This window comes from Solanum tuberosum, unplaced genomic scaffold (assembly GCF_000226075.1).
Source record: "Solanum tuberosum cultivar DM 1-3 516 R44 unplaced genomic scaffold, SolTub_3.0 scf00075, whole genome shotgun sequence".
Taxonomy (NCBI): domain Eukaryota; kingdom Viridiplantae; phylum Streptophyta; class Magnoliopsida; order Solanales; family Solanaceae; genus Solanum; species Solanum tuberosum.
The window spans coordinates 1,607,234-1,620,410 of record NW_006239001.1 but is presented as its reverse complement, the minus strand read 5'-3'; positions in this window follow the sequence as shown (position 1 = coordinate 1,620,410).

The window sequence follows — 13,177 nt, the reverse complement described above, 5'->3', positions numbered from 1 at the left end:
AATAACTACTCCGAAGAGTTCATATAAAGAGTAACTAACTAGCACCGAAGTCCTAATTGGGCCGTCGAGGCCACCATGATCTCTATACGGAAATTGAAAACAGGTATATATCAAGACAATACATAAAAAAACTAACAAGCTTCAACAAACAAAAAAAACTAGGCCATCATGGGAATAACGTAGCTATAAACCCCACATACTAGTCTGCAAGCCTCTAAGAGTAGTAAAGATTGGTCGGATAGGCCCCAACCTACCCATAACAATATATACAACAAAAGCTAACAAACCTCCCAACTCTGGCAGCTCCAAATGAAAGGGGCTAGCTAATCGGGTAGAAGTCAATCCTGTTGCTGAGGAGGTCTAATGGGTCATCTGTCGGGACCTTCAGGTATGAATGTTGTACCCTAATGAGTCCACAAATTGGACACATTAAGGGCTTTATTTTGATAGAAATAGTGCCCTCAAATTCTTACTTTGTATCAATATCTGATGAAAACTCTTAAGTTTTAGGTATTTGAAGTTTTAGTGGAAGCATGGACACTTAGGCGCAAAAAGGAACAAAAAGGCTGGAAACAATGAAGAAGTTGAAGCCTGTGGATCACCAAGGACAGTTTGTGATTCGCTGAAGGGATGCACTCCGCACTTTGTTCCAGTACGCGAAGCCCTGAAGGAGAAGGATCAAAAAGGCAATAAAAGGAGCAGTCGGCGCTTCGCCGAATAATTCCACGAAGAAGTACTATACCGACCAATGGTCCTGAACGTGAATATGCTGAAGGCAAGCACAAAATGGCGATGACACAGAAGAACGGCGAGTCGCCGAGTCATTCGGCGACATCGACTAACCTCGCCGAGCCATCCGCCAGCACTAATTTTTGAAGTCTATAAATACTAAAATCTTTATTAATTTTTTAGAGTCGATTTATTATTATAATTTTCAGAATAGAATAGTACGTTTTGGGATATTTTTCTCTCAAGTTTGGAGAGGGTTTTGTGGGAGACTTGAAGAAAGAAATATTGCATCTAGGTTTCATTTCCAAAGATTTGGAAGTGGGTCTTCTCCATTCTTCTTCCTTTGGTTAAATCAAGGTTTAATTCCTTATACCCATTTGATTTTAGTATTATTTTACGTGTATTTTGTTATTTGTTGATGTGTGGCTAAAAACCCCTATTCTTGGCATGTGATTTAGTAAATATGTGTAGATACTGTTATTGGGTCTTGCTTGTTGATAGGTTAGATGTATTTTAATGGTGATTTCACCTACTGGTTGTGGTTTAATTTAATGGGTTTGTAGTTGCAAATACAAAACAACCCATGTGTTTTCGGCTTGCCCGAGAGAGAGGTCGCGAAACCAAGACCACTAGACTGATGGCCTAAGGAATGGGTCGACATGAGGTTCTTCCCGAGAGGATGAGCCCTAGTCCGATATTACTCATTCACATAATGATTTATAGAATAAAATCTCTGCTAAGTCTCTAATTTACTGGGATTGCATATATTATCGATTATGATTTGGTATTTTCTGCGTGATTTGAGGGACTCCCACTTAGCTATGCGTTGAGCTAAATTATTACGCGGTGGGAATAGAAGTTTCAACGGGTCTTCATTGAAATTGAGTTATATAAGCTCATGTTGCATTATCTGAGGTTGCGAGGTGAAATTTGAAAGACTGGGTTGAAAATAGAGACGTTGAGCTGATCGGTGAGATGAACAAAATCCGCCGAACTGCTCGGTGGTTCGTCTAACGTCCCTATTTCTCCTTTAATTGAATACTTTATGTATTGATTAATCTGTGACTTTCACCGATCAGTTTAATTCGCACAATGCACTCGCCGAAAGAACCCTTGTTCGCCCTTTGTCTGCTCCCTTGTATCATTTGTACATCATTTTCAATGAATTAGCCTAGCAGGACAAGCACCTCGCCAACTAGCTTGGCTAAGTGATTCCACACTCAGAAACACCCTTTTGCTCCTGTTTGAATTACTATCTAACTTATCCTCGAAGTCTTTGCAGAAATGGCTAGACCAAAAGTTGCAGGGAGAAATAATCCTCCACGGCACATAAGAGAACGAGAGTTTAAAAAAGATGAAAAGAAAGCAGAGCTAGCCAGACAAAGGAAATATACCAAGGAAGTGAGGGCAAAGAGATGAATTCCCATCGACCCTAATGTGCCTCCATGGGCTCAAAGTTTCGTTAATGCAATACGGGCCTTTGGAGCAGCTCCATGAGATAGACCAGATGATTGCAGCTAATCTTGCGGCAGAGGACAAGGCAAAAGCAAACAATGAGAACCAAAACAAGAATACTTTGGGGAACATTGTGTTACTTCAGGGAGATGAATCGGGCAATGATTCCTTGGAAGATAGAGAGACTGCATAGACAGGACCCTTCTTTACTTCTATCTATGACTTAATTTTTTCAACTATGGATACTGTCATTATTTGCATTTGAGGACATACGCTTTTTTTTGTGGTGGGGTGAGGCCCACACCTTTTGTTTTGATAGTTGTGTTTTGTGTATATATGTGGGTTGTTCTTTTTAAATTGTGTTAATACTGCTCTCTGTGGATGTTTGAGCTTGTGTCTCCGCTTATTTTTAATTGCAAAATGATTTTGACCCTTTCGAATTTGTTTGAATTTTTCGCACATTTTTGCCACCCTTCGCGAGTTGAATGTGGTTGTTCGTTGGCAAAAATTTGAGTCTCGGTTTCGATCAATATCGGTGACTTGAATAGTGTTGTCAATTGAACGAACATGAATGTACGGCTACGATGAGGCCAAATGAAGTTGCATAAACAATATGTGAACTATTTTCATCTGGTTGTGATTAGCCATTTATCGAATTAATTCTCTTGTAATGACCGTTGCAGACTAGCGAAAGTGTGTGGTCTTGTTTGACTCAAGTGTCGATGCCTTGTGTGATTAACTTGCTTTGAACCATGCATGAATAAACCTATAATTTTCCATGTTAGTCTGATTGATTAAGAAAGGTGTCCTCTTGGAATGATCTTAGGCAACTTTAAAGAGTGTGGGCCAAATTTGACATATACCGCTTTTGTGGCCTACCGGTGAGTGTGCGAAACTCTTTTGAACACCCTTCGAGCCTTACCTTTCTTTGGAAGAACACTAATGAACCCTAGACCTCACTTGACCCACTACCTATAATCCTCTTGATTTGTGGTTTAGCAAATACCCAACTTAGGCCAAAAGCCTAACTTGGGGGTGTGGTGAAAAGGAAAAGGAGAAGTCAAGAAGTGCAAGAAAAGTCCCCACCCATGGTGTTGCAGAACGATGGAAACCCTTCACTCAAGAAAAAAAAACTGTGGAATTAAGTACAAAAGAAATTGGGTTTCCCAACAATCATGGAGGGTGAGTAAAAAGATGACTTAGAAGCACTAGAAAAAGAATTGATAAAGGAAAAGAAGGGAATGCCTTCAGAGTACCACATCTCACGAGGAAGAAGTCACTGAGCCTAAATGACCATACCTTTGCACTCATCCCCATTACAAGCCTTAGAAAGATCTGTTTGATCTTGAGTAAGCTGAATCGAAAGTCGATTGGAAATAACGGCAAACCTATGGGTAAAAACATGCATTGTGTTCCTCATTTTTGAGTGTGAGCGTTGCATCTGATTCCTGATGCTGAATTGATTAACCTCTATGTGCAAAATATGGAATCATTTTTTGTGTGCGGGCATTTAGATACTTTTTGTTGAGCTTGAACTTGCACAAGTAGCAAGTATTGCGAGCATGAGAATCTTTGGTAATGGTGTGTCACAACTTGAATCTTTGAGTACATAATTGATCCTTGCATAAGTAAATTGAGTCTTGATGTGTGCATTCATGATTGAGTCTTGTGTAGCACTGTTTGAGACACCCTTTTTGAACGACTAAACTTAAGTTTGCTTGATGACAAGCAAAACTTTAAGTTGGGGGTGTTGATGAGTCCACAAATTGGACTCATTTAGGGCTTTATTTTGATATAAATAGTGCCCTCAAATGCTTACTTTATCTCAATATCTGATGAAAACTCTTAAGTTTCAGGTATTTGAAGTTTTAGTGGAAGCATGGACACTTAGGCGCAAAAAGGAACAAAAAGGCTGAAAAGAACGAAGAAGCTGAAACTTGAGCATCGCCAAGCACACTTTGCGATTCATCGAAGGGATGTACTCCGCCCTTTGTTCTAGTACGCGAAGCCCTGAAGGAGAAGGATAAAAAAGTCAATGAAAGGAGCAGTCGGTGCTTCACCGAATAGTTCCTCGAAGTAGTACAATACCGCCGAATGGTCCAAAACGTGAAGATGCTGAAGGTAAGCACGAAACGAGGATGAAACAGAAAAAGGGCGAATCGCCGAGTCATTCGGCAACATCGATTAAGCTTGCCGAACAATCCGCCAACACTAATTTCTGAAGTCTATAAATACTAAAATCTTTATTAATTTGTGAGAGTCGATTTATTATTATAATTTTCAGAATAGAATAGTACTTTTTGGGATATTTTTCTCTCAAGTTTTGGAGAGGGTTTTGTGGGCGACTTGAAAAAAGAAGGATTTCATCTTCCCCAAGTTGGAAGTGGGTCTTCTCCATTCTTCTTCCTTTTCTTAAATCAAGGTTTAATTCCTTATACCCATTTGAATTTAGTATCCATTTTAGGTGTATTTTGTTATTTCTTGATGTGTGGCTTAAAACCCCTATTCTTGGGGTGTGATTTAGCAAATATGTGTTAATATTGTTGTTGGGTCTTGCTTGCTGATAGGTTAGATGTATTTTAATGGTGATTTCACCTAGTGGTTGTGGTTTAATTTAATGGGTTTGTAGTTGCAAATACAAAACCACCCATGTGTTTTCGGCTTGCCCGAGAGGGAGGACGCGAAACCAAGACTACTAGACTTATGGCCTAAGGAGTGGGTCGACATGAGGTTCTGCCCGAGAGGGTGAGCCCTAGTCCCATATCCTAACACTCATCTCAAGAGAGTGTGTGGGGTATGGCGTAGGCTGGCCTTCATACGGCAAATGATTGTCCGAGAGGAACGCATTTGAAATGGAGTAAGTTGACCGAGAGGGAACTTTTTTCCATCTAAAGCTTAGCCTACTCACTATTATCTTGCAAAATTCCTAAGGAAAGCATGTACCCAACGATTTATTTCAACTTATATTGCGGTCACATCCCAAGAACTTTTCCCCATACTTGATTTTATTGTTATTTTAGTTGTTTTTACTACTTGTGAACAAAACCCCAATGGATATTTGACAATTTTGTGTTACCCCTTTTAATTCACTATGTTTTTATAATATCTTTAGCTACGACTAATTAAAGCTAAATTCTATTTTTCTATTACTTATCAAAACCACTCCCTTAGGACATGACCCCAACCTTTAGTTGGATTACTATATTATCGACGATCGTAGACACTCATATCGTAAGTTAGTGTCGTTGGTCACGATAAGCATCATACCCCTACACAATAGGGTATCAATACAAAATAATATACCGAGTATGAAAGGCGATAGACTATGAGCAGGTATCCTAATATACTAGGAGTGATCCGATACATAAATCAAGGATAAGATAAGTGTACTGAACTGCTCCTAAATCTAAACATTTCAAAAATAAAACAACCTAACCAAGCCCCGATAAGCTCGGTAGGTACAAACAGCACACAAGACCACCTACCCAACCCCCCTATAAGCCCAGAAGGTGCCAATCAATCTAAATACTCCTATCGGTAGTCCCCTAGCCCTGTAGATAGTCACATAGCCCTCTTAGGCAATAATATAGCTCCGTAGGAAACAGATAACTCTCTTAGGAATCAATATAGCTTATAGACAACTCATAGGCCTCTTAAGCAACAACATGACCCTGTAGGCAGCACATAGACTTCTTAAGCGTCAATATAGCCCCGTAGGCTATTCATAGCCCCGTAGGCTATTCATAGAGCTTCTAGGCATTAATATAGCCCCGTAGGCAACACAGCCCTTCTAGGCATCAATATAGCCCAATAGGTAGAACATGGCCCTTCTAGACATATATCACATTTCTACAGCTAACCACAATAAACCCAAGGGCAACAATAACAATCCAATAGGCTAGAAGCGAGCAATTTAGTTATAAACAACCTATACAAATAACCTCTAAGTAGTGTCCAACATAGGAACGCTACTAACTAAATAAGAATCCTGACAAGGGAGGATTATATCCACTCGAGCAGCAAACAATCAACAATAATGGCTACAAGTATAACAACCCAATTACATTGCTCCTAAGCTTTAAGGAAACATGCTGTAAGAAGGGAATAGCCTTAACATACCGTTTTTGCTGAATTCACGTGGCCTAATGACTTTTACTCATAACCCCATCGATACTACATCAAGGCAGGACCATAATTAACATACAACTATAGAAGATACCACGATAATCCGATAAAAGATATGTATTTCCGTCGAAAATTGCTATTTGCGGCTTATCAAAGATAGAGTCGATGAAAGAAGGGTCTTACCTTGATCTTAAGTTCCTAATACAATTCGAAACATTAAAATATGCCCAAACCCTTGTTCTCCCAACACCAAAGTATGATATGCTACTAAATCGATAAAACAAATTATACCATGATGACGAGCTCAACAGATAGAACAACTTTTGTCAAGGACTTTAGTTGAGAAAATTTATAATTTGGTTGATTGTAGAAGTGGGTTTTCTAAGTTTTCTGGTTCTTCACTAAGAAAAATGAAGAAAAGTCGAAGAAAATGATATATAAAAAGTTCGATCGACCTAGGGCCCCACATCACGTGCCTACTTGCGCAGTATCGCTAAAACATAAATATCTCTCTATTATGAAGTCGTATGAACGAACAGTTTGATGCGTTGGAAACTAGATTCACAGACTTTCAATTTGATAGGTCGTGGGGTCCATAAATTATTATAGGTTTGGAGAAAACCTTCGAGAGTGGACCCAGAAGGGGGTGTGGCTCGATAGGAGTTGGGGGATTGACTAGTGGCCGATGACGGAGGAGCCTAGGCATCCGCTGTAGGGATTGGAGGGGCTGTGTCATCAACCTGCATCTGCTCCACATCCGCAACAAGATCATCTCCCAATGGTGGTAACTCAACCTGTGGCTCCCTATGAGATACATCTACATTGGCATCATCTCGAATGAGGCTGATATCTAGAGTCTTGGCTACACTAAGCAATATATGACAATGCTACACTTGAACAGATGAATCCCTGTATAGTAAGAAGATGAGGCACGGGAAGGGTAAAGTGGTGGCGGCATTGAAGGCCCTCTCATGTATCTCTCCAATAAATATGCGGGCAAAGTCTATCTCAGGCCCCGCTACCATAGCTTCTACCATCACTTCTCGGTCCCATGTGACCACATTGTCCGTCTGAGTAGAGTACACACAATTTTTCACTACCAACCAAAAGAATTTTGTAGCAAATCTCAGTGTCGCCTTCTTGATACCTAAGCTAGGAATCTGGACCCACTCAGCTCGCTCTCCATTCGTAGCAATTTGTCGTGCCAGCCATCTCAAAAGGGACTCCATCTGATCGGCATTCCTCTAAAATGCCCCGGTCTGAATGATGCACATCCGATAGTCGAACTATATTATATTGATGGGCAGTGTTTGGTTCGGGCCATAGATAAACCTGTAGAAAGTGACCTCTGATATATCAACTGGAAATCCCCGCACTAAGGTGGACTCGAGTGGAGGCTGAGCAGCGGGCTTGGCCTGTTTGGAGATGGAGTTTCTCACGGTGGCCGCATAGGAAGCATAGAATTCTCGTACTATCTCCTCACTGTAGGACCCTGGGCTCCATTCCATCTATTCACATCTATATCTCTGGAAAATCTTGTGGATGAGTGGAGCAGTGTGGAGGCTTCCTGTGAGAACACAACGCTCCTCTATGACAAGTCTAACCATCTTCTCGTGCTCATTCAACATGCGAGCATCTGTGTATATCTGGTTATTGGCCTATCACGCACCACCTGTTTTGCTCCGTAGCGACTGGTGCAGGCTAAAAAATGGTGGCACTAGAATGTCACCCATACTATAACCCTCAGAAGAGGGGGCAGTGTTGCCGCTAGAACCGTAGCCGGACTGTGACTTAGAGTCAGGTTGTGAGCCGATCGGTGTTGGCCCACTGCTTAGACTGGGGCAATGATCTCATCGGAATTCACCAGCTGGTCTCTATTCTGAGTAGTGCGGGGAGCAGTAGGGGAGGTCCTGGTGGCTGGAGGAGTGTACTCATCATCATCCTCAACGATCAGACATCGAGAAGGTGCTACGGACTTGGACTTGCCCTTCGTGGCGTATGTGGAAGCTTGCTTAGGAGCCATAGTACCTGTGTAAGCTTAGTTAGTACCAAAACAAGCCAATAAAACACACATAAGAATTTTAGAACAAGAAACGAACCAAAACAAAAAACAGAAATTTTTTTGGACAGTAGCTGAACTCTCGACCCACGGTGGGCACCTATGGTCCGTCGATGGAATGACGGTCCATGGGTCCCCTCTGTAGGTCAGAGTACCCAAAAATTGGTCTATGATATGGGAATCACGGATGTGGAGAAATGTTCGTCGATGGAACGACGGACCGTAGTCCACACCATGTTTCGACACTTAGTGAAAATTTGTGTGCAACTGACCCACGGACTCGACCTATGGTCTGTAGGGTGACCTACAGTCCATGGACGTGGAGTCATTGGTTAGTTTTGTGCCATGCTTCAGAACTTGATTCAATTTCAGCCCATACCATTAACAATTCTAAATTCAAACTTGATCTAATCATGCATGTCAACAGAATATATGGTAGTTTATCAGCCTTAGGGTTCTGAATACACAGAATTCAACTTTTTAAAAGTACCAAACTACGAACCCTAAGTCAAAAGATCCAATTAGACCTTTTAACTAGAATTAATTAGTTTTAATTATCTACAAACTCATATATAATCATACCAAGGGAGTTTCTTGCTTATAATTAAATATTCAAACATGAAATTAACAACCCAAGGTCAAATTCATTGTTGTGATTTCAAATTGAAACTATAAAAATGTTCAAAGTTTGGGAGAAATGAACTTACGTTACAAGTAAACAACGTAATTTTGAACTTACGAACTCGGACTGTGAGATCACTTTGGGGAGAAGATGGGGTTATTTGGGAGAGAATAGGAGGATTAATGGGAAAGTTATTAGCGGGTGATATGAGAGTGATTAGGGAGATTTAGAAGGTTAAAAAACGCTTGGGGGAAAGATATGGATGTGGGAAGTGTTTAAAATGAAAGGGTTTTCTTTAAAAGGAGTCTGGGTCGGGTTGGCAGAACCTTAATTTTGGACCCAAGAGACCCCATCGACGGTCCATAGGTCAACCTACAGACCATGGCTAGGGTCCGTAGGTCACTCGAACACTTAGAAAATTGTGAGGACTTACTTGGGATCTACGAACGCCATTCATAGTCTTTGGATTGACCAACAGACCGTCGATGGGGTCCGTAGACCACAACACAACTATTTTTTTCTGCAGATTTTGCCTTACGTCCCTGCACATGTAGAAACCATTAGGACTTTCTTTTTACATTTTCGGGACACATTTTTAGACACAGACCATATTCTATATCTAGCCAACACTAATACCAAAATAAAATACATATCTAAAGAGTTACAAAAACCCCTATTCTATATCCTTGTACAAGGCTAGACTTTCATATCCTTTTAGGCGAAACTCATCAAGCTCATTCACTCTTTGACTCGATGTGGTGCCCCAATCCAAATTAAACTTCTTTGGTGCCCACATGGCCTTATTCTCTAGCTCTACAGACAAATGGCATGACTTCCCATATACGAGTTGGTAGGGGGACATACCTATGGGAGTCTTAATGCGGTGCGATAGGCCCATAGTGCATCATCAAGCCTTTTTGACCAGTTTGTTTTGTTGGCGTTCACAATCTTTTCAAGGATTTTCTTTATTTCTCTATTTGACACTTCAACCTGCGCACTAGATTGCGGATGGTAAGGAGTACCTACATTCTTGCAAACTCCATATTTCTCTAGCAACGCCTTGAACAACTTATTACAAAATTTAGAACCTTCATCGCTAATAATTGCCCTAGGTGTACCAAATTTGGAGAAGATACTCTTTTTCAGGAATACGGTGACACACTTACCCTTATTGTTTGACAGCACAATCGCTTCCACCCATTTGGATACATAGTCAACCGCAACAAGAATATACTTATCCACTATGAACTCACAAATGGACCCATGAAGTCAAGTCCCCAAACATCAAATAACTCAATCACCAATATCAGATTCATAGGTAGCTCTTGCCACTTTGAGATTCCTGTTTCTCTTTGACAATGGTCACAAGACTTGGTGAAATCATGAACATATTTGTGGATGGTAGGCTAGTAGTACCCACACTGCAGGATTTTATGAGCAGTTCGAATACCACTATGATGCCTACCAACAGGCGATGAAAGACACACCTCTAGTATACTCATCATCTCAACCTTGAGCGCACAACGACGAATAATCCCATCAGCACAAATATGAAACAAGTAAGGCTCACCCCAAAAGAACTTCTTCACATCATGCATAAAAAATTTCCTTTAGTGAAATGACAAATCCGATGGAACCAAATCGCTTGCCAAGTAGTTAGCAAAATCTGCGAACCAAGGGATAAGATCAAAGGAAGCAACTGAATACCTGTTCGTCTGGGAATGCATCATTAATTTCAGCCCCATCTACTAACTTGAGCATAGCTTCCTCCACTAATTTGGACAAATGATCGGCAACTTGATTTTTCGTCCCCTTTCTATCTTTCACCTTAAAATGAAACTCTTGCAGCAACAATACCTAGCTAATCAACCTCGGTTTAGTATCCTTTTTAGCCATCAGATACCTCAATGGAGAATGGTCAGTATGCTCTATGACCTTAATACCAAGCAAGTAGGATCAAAATTTCTCGAATGCGAAAACCACAACAAGGAGTTACTTTTTAGTTACCGTATAGTTCTTTTGAGACACATTCATAGCTTTGCTGGTATAGTAAATCGGATGAAGAATGTTATCTCGCCTCTGTCCCAATACCACACCAAGTGCCACTCCACTCGCATCACACATCACTTCAAACAGTTGTCCCCAATCTGGTGAAATAATGATAGGTATAGAAACTAGCTTTGCTTTCAACTCTCCAAATGCTCTCAGACAAGCATCATCAATATCAAACTTCCACTCCTTTTCGAGCGATTTGCACAATGGGTGTGCAATTTTTGAGAAATCCTTGATAAACCTCCAATAAAAGCCTGCATGCCTAAGAAAACTTCTAACACCTTTAACAGAGATAGGTGGTGGAAGCTTTTCTATTACCTCAACTTTAGCTCTATCAACCTCAATACCCTTCTCAGAAATCCGATGACCCAGAACTATCCCCTTTTACACCATGAAGTGGCACTTTTCCCAATTGAACACAAGATTGCACTCTTCACACCGTTTCAGTACCTCGGCCAGATGCTTCTCAGAAATCTGATGACACAGAACTATCCCCTCTTACACCAAGAAGTGGTACTTTTCCCAATTGAACAAAAGACTGCACTCTTCGCACCGTTTCAATACCTCGGCCAGATGCATCAAACAACCATCAAACAAGTCACCTACCACAGAGAAATCATCCATAAATACCTCGCTGGAGCATTACACAACCCAAATGGCATCTTTTTGAAGGCGAAAGTCCCATAAGGACAAGTGAATGTGGTCTTCTCTTCGTCTTCCAGAGCTATGGAGATCTGATTGTAGCCGAAATACCCATCAAGAATGCAATACCAACCCTTACCAGCAAGGTGATCCATCATCTGATCCATGAACGACATCGGGAAGTGATCCTTTTCTATCCAAGCATTTGAACCTATCAAGTGAGGCAACTAATTCATCATAGTCTTCAATACCATTACCCTCAAAATTCATCATTACCGCTGCCAGTGCATCAACACCCAACCTCTCTTCAATAGACACAATAGAACTCGCTTCACAATATGATTCACCACTGATACTGACTTTAGATCGCTTTCCTGATTCATAGACCTACAGATATTAAAAGTTACCTTTTCATTATTCAATCAGAACATCATCTGCTCTCTCTCCATATCGACCAAGGCTCGCCCAGTAGAAAGGAATGGTCTCCCTAAGATGATGGGAACCTCAAAATCAAGTATCACAAAATCCACCGGAAAAAGGAACGATTCCACTTTCACAAGGACATCTTGGAGAACACCAATAGGCTTCTTCACAGTTCTATCGGCCATGAGTAGTCACACCACTGTCGGTTTGGAGCCCTTAAACCCAACTTCTTATAGATAGATATTGACATCAGATTAATGCTAGAACCCCAATCACACAATGCCTTCGCAAAATGAAACAACCCCATGGTACAAGGAATAGTGAAAGCACTAGGATCCTCTTTCTTCTGCATAAGTGACCTAGTAGCAATAGCACTGCAATGTTGCAACCTCTCATCATTCTCAAAACTGACGGCCCTCTTTTTGGTCAACAAATCCTTCATAAACTTTGCATACCCAGGCATTGGCTCCAAAGCATCTATCAACGGAACATTGATGGAAAGCTGTTTCAACATAGTTATGAACCTGCAATATTTTCCTTTTTCGGTCTTCTTCACCAATCTCTGTGGGAATGGAAGTGGAGGTCTAGGCATAGGAACAACTTTTTGGGTCACCTCCGCTTCCTTCTCTGTAGAATTCTTAGACTCTCCAGTAACCTTGATCTCATCGTCATCTATTTCTACCACAATTTCAACCTTAGATGACATAGGGGGGTCAATGGTATGTTTACCTCCTCGAGTAGTGACTGCCATACAATGCCCATCATTCTTTGGATTCTGGATGGTGTTGCTAAGAAGTGTGCCAGGTTGACGTGGGTTCGTGGACAACTGATTAAACTGCTACTCAAGTTGCTTGATCGACACTGCATGGGCATCAACTTTTTGATCGATTCCAGACAAGTCGTTTCACATCTCTTTCACATTCTCATTAGTCGCATCAAACCTCTTCATCATCTTCTACATTATATCCTTAATGTGTGACGTAATACCCCCAGCTTCTCTATTGCCAAATTCTCGATTTGCAGGTGGAACATAAGGCCCAACTCTCTCATTTCTGTTGCCATAGTTATTC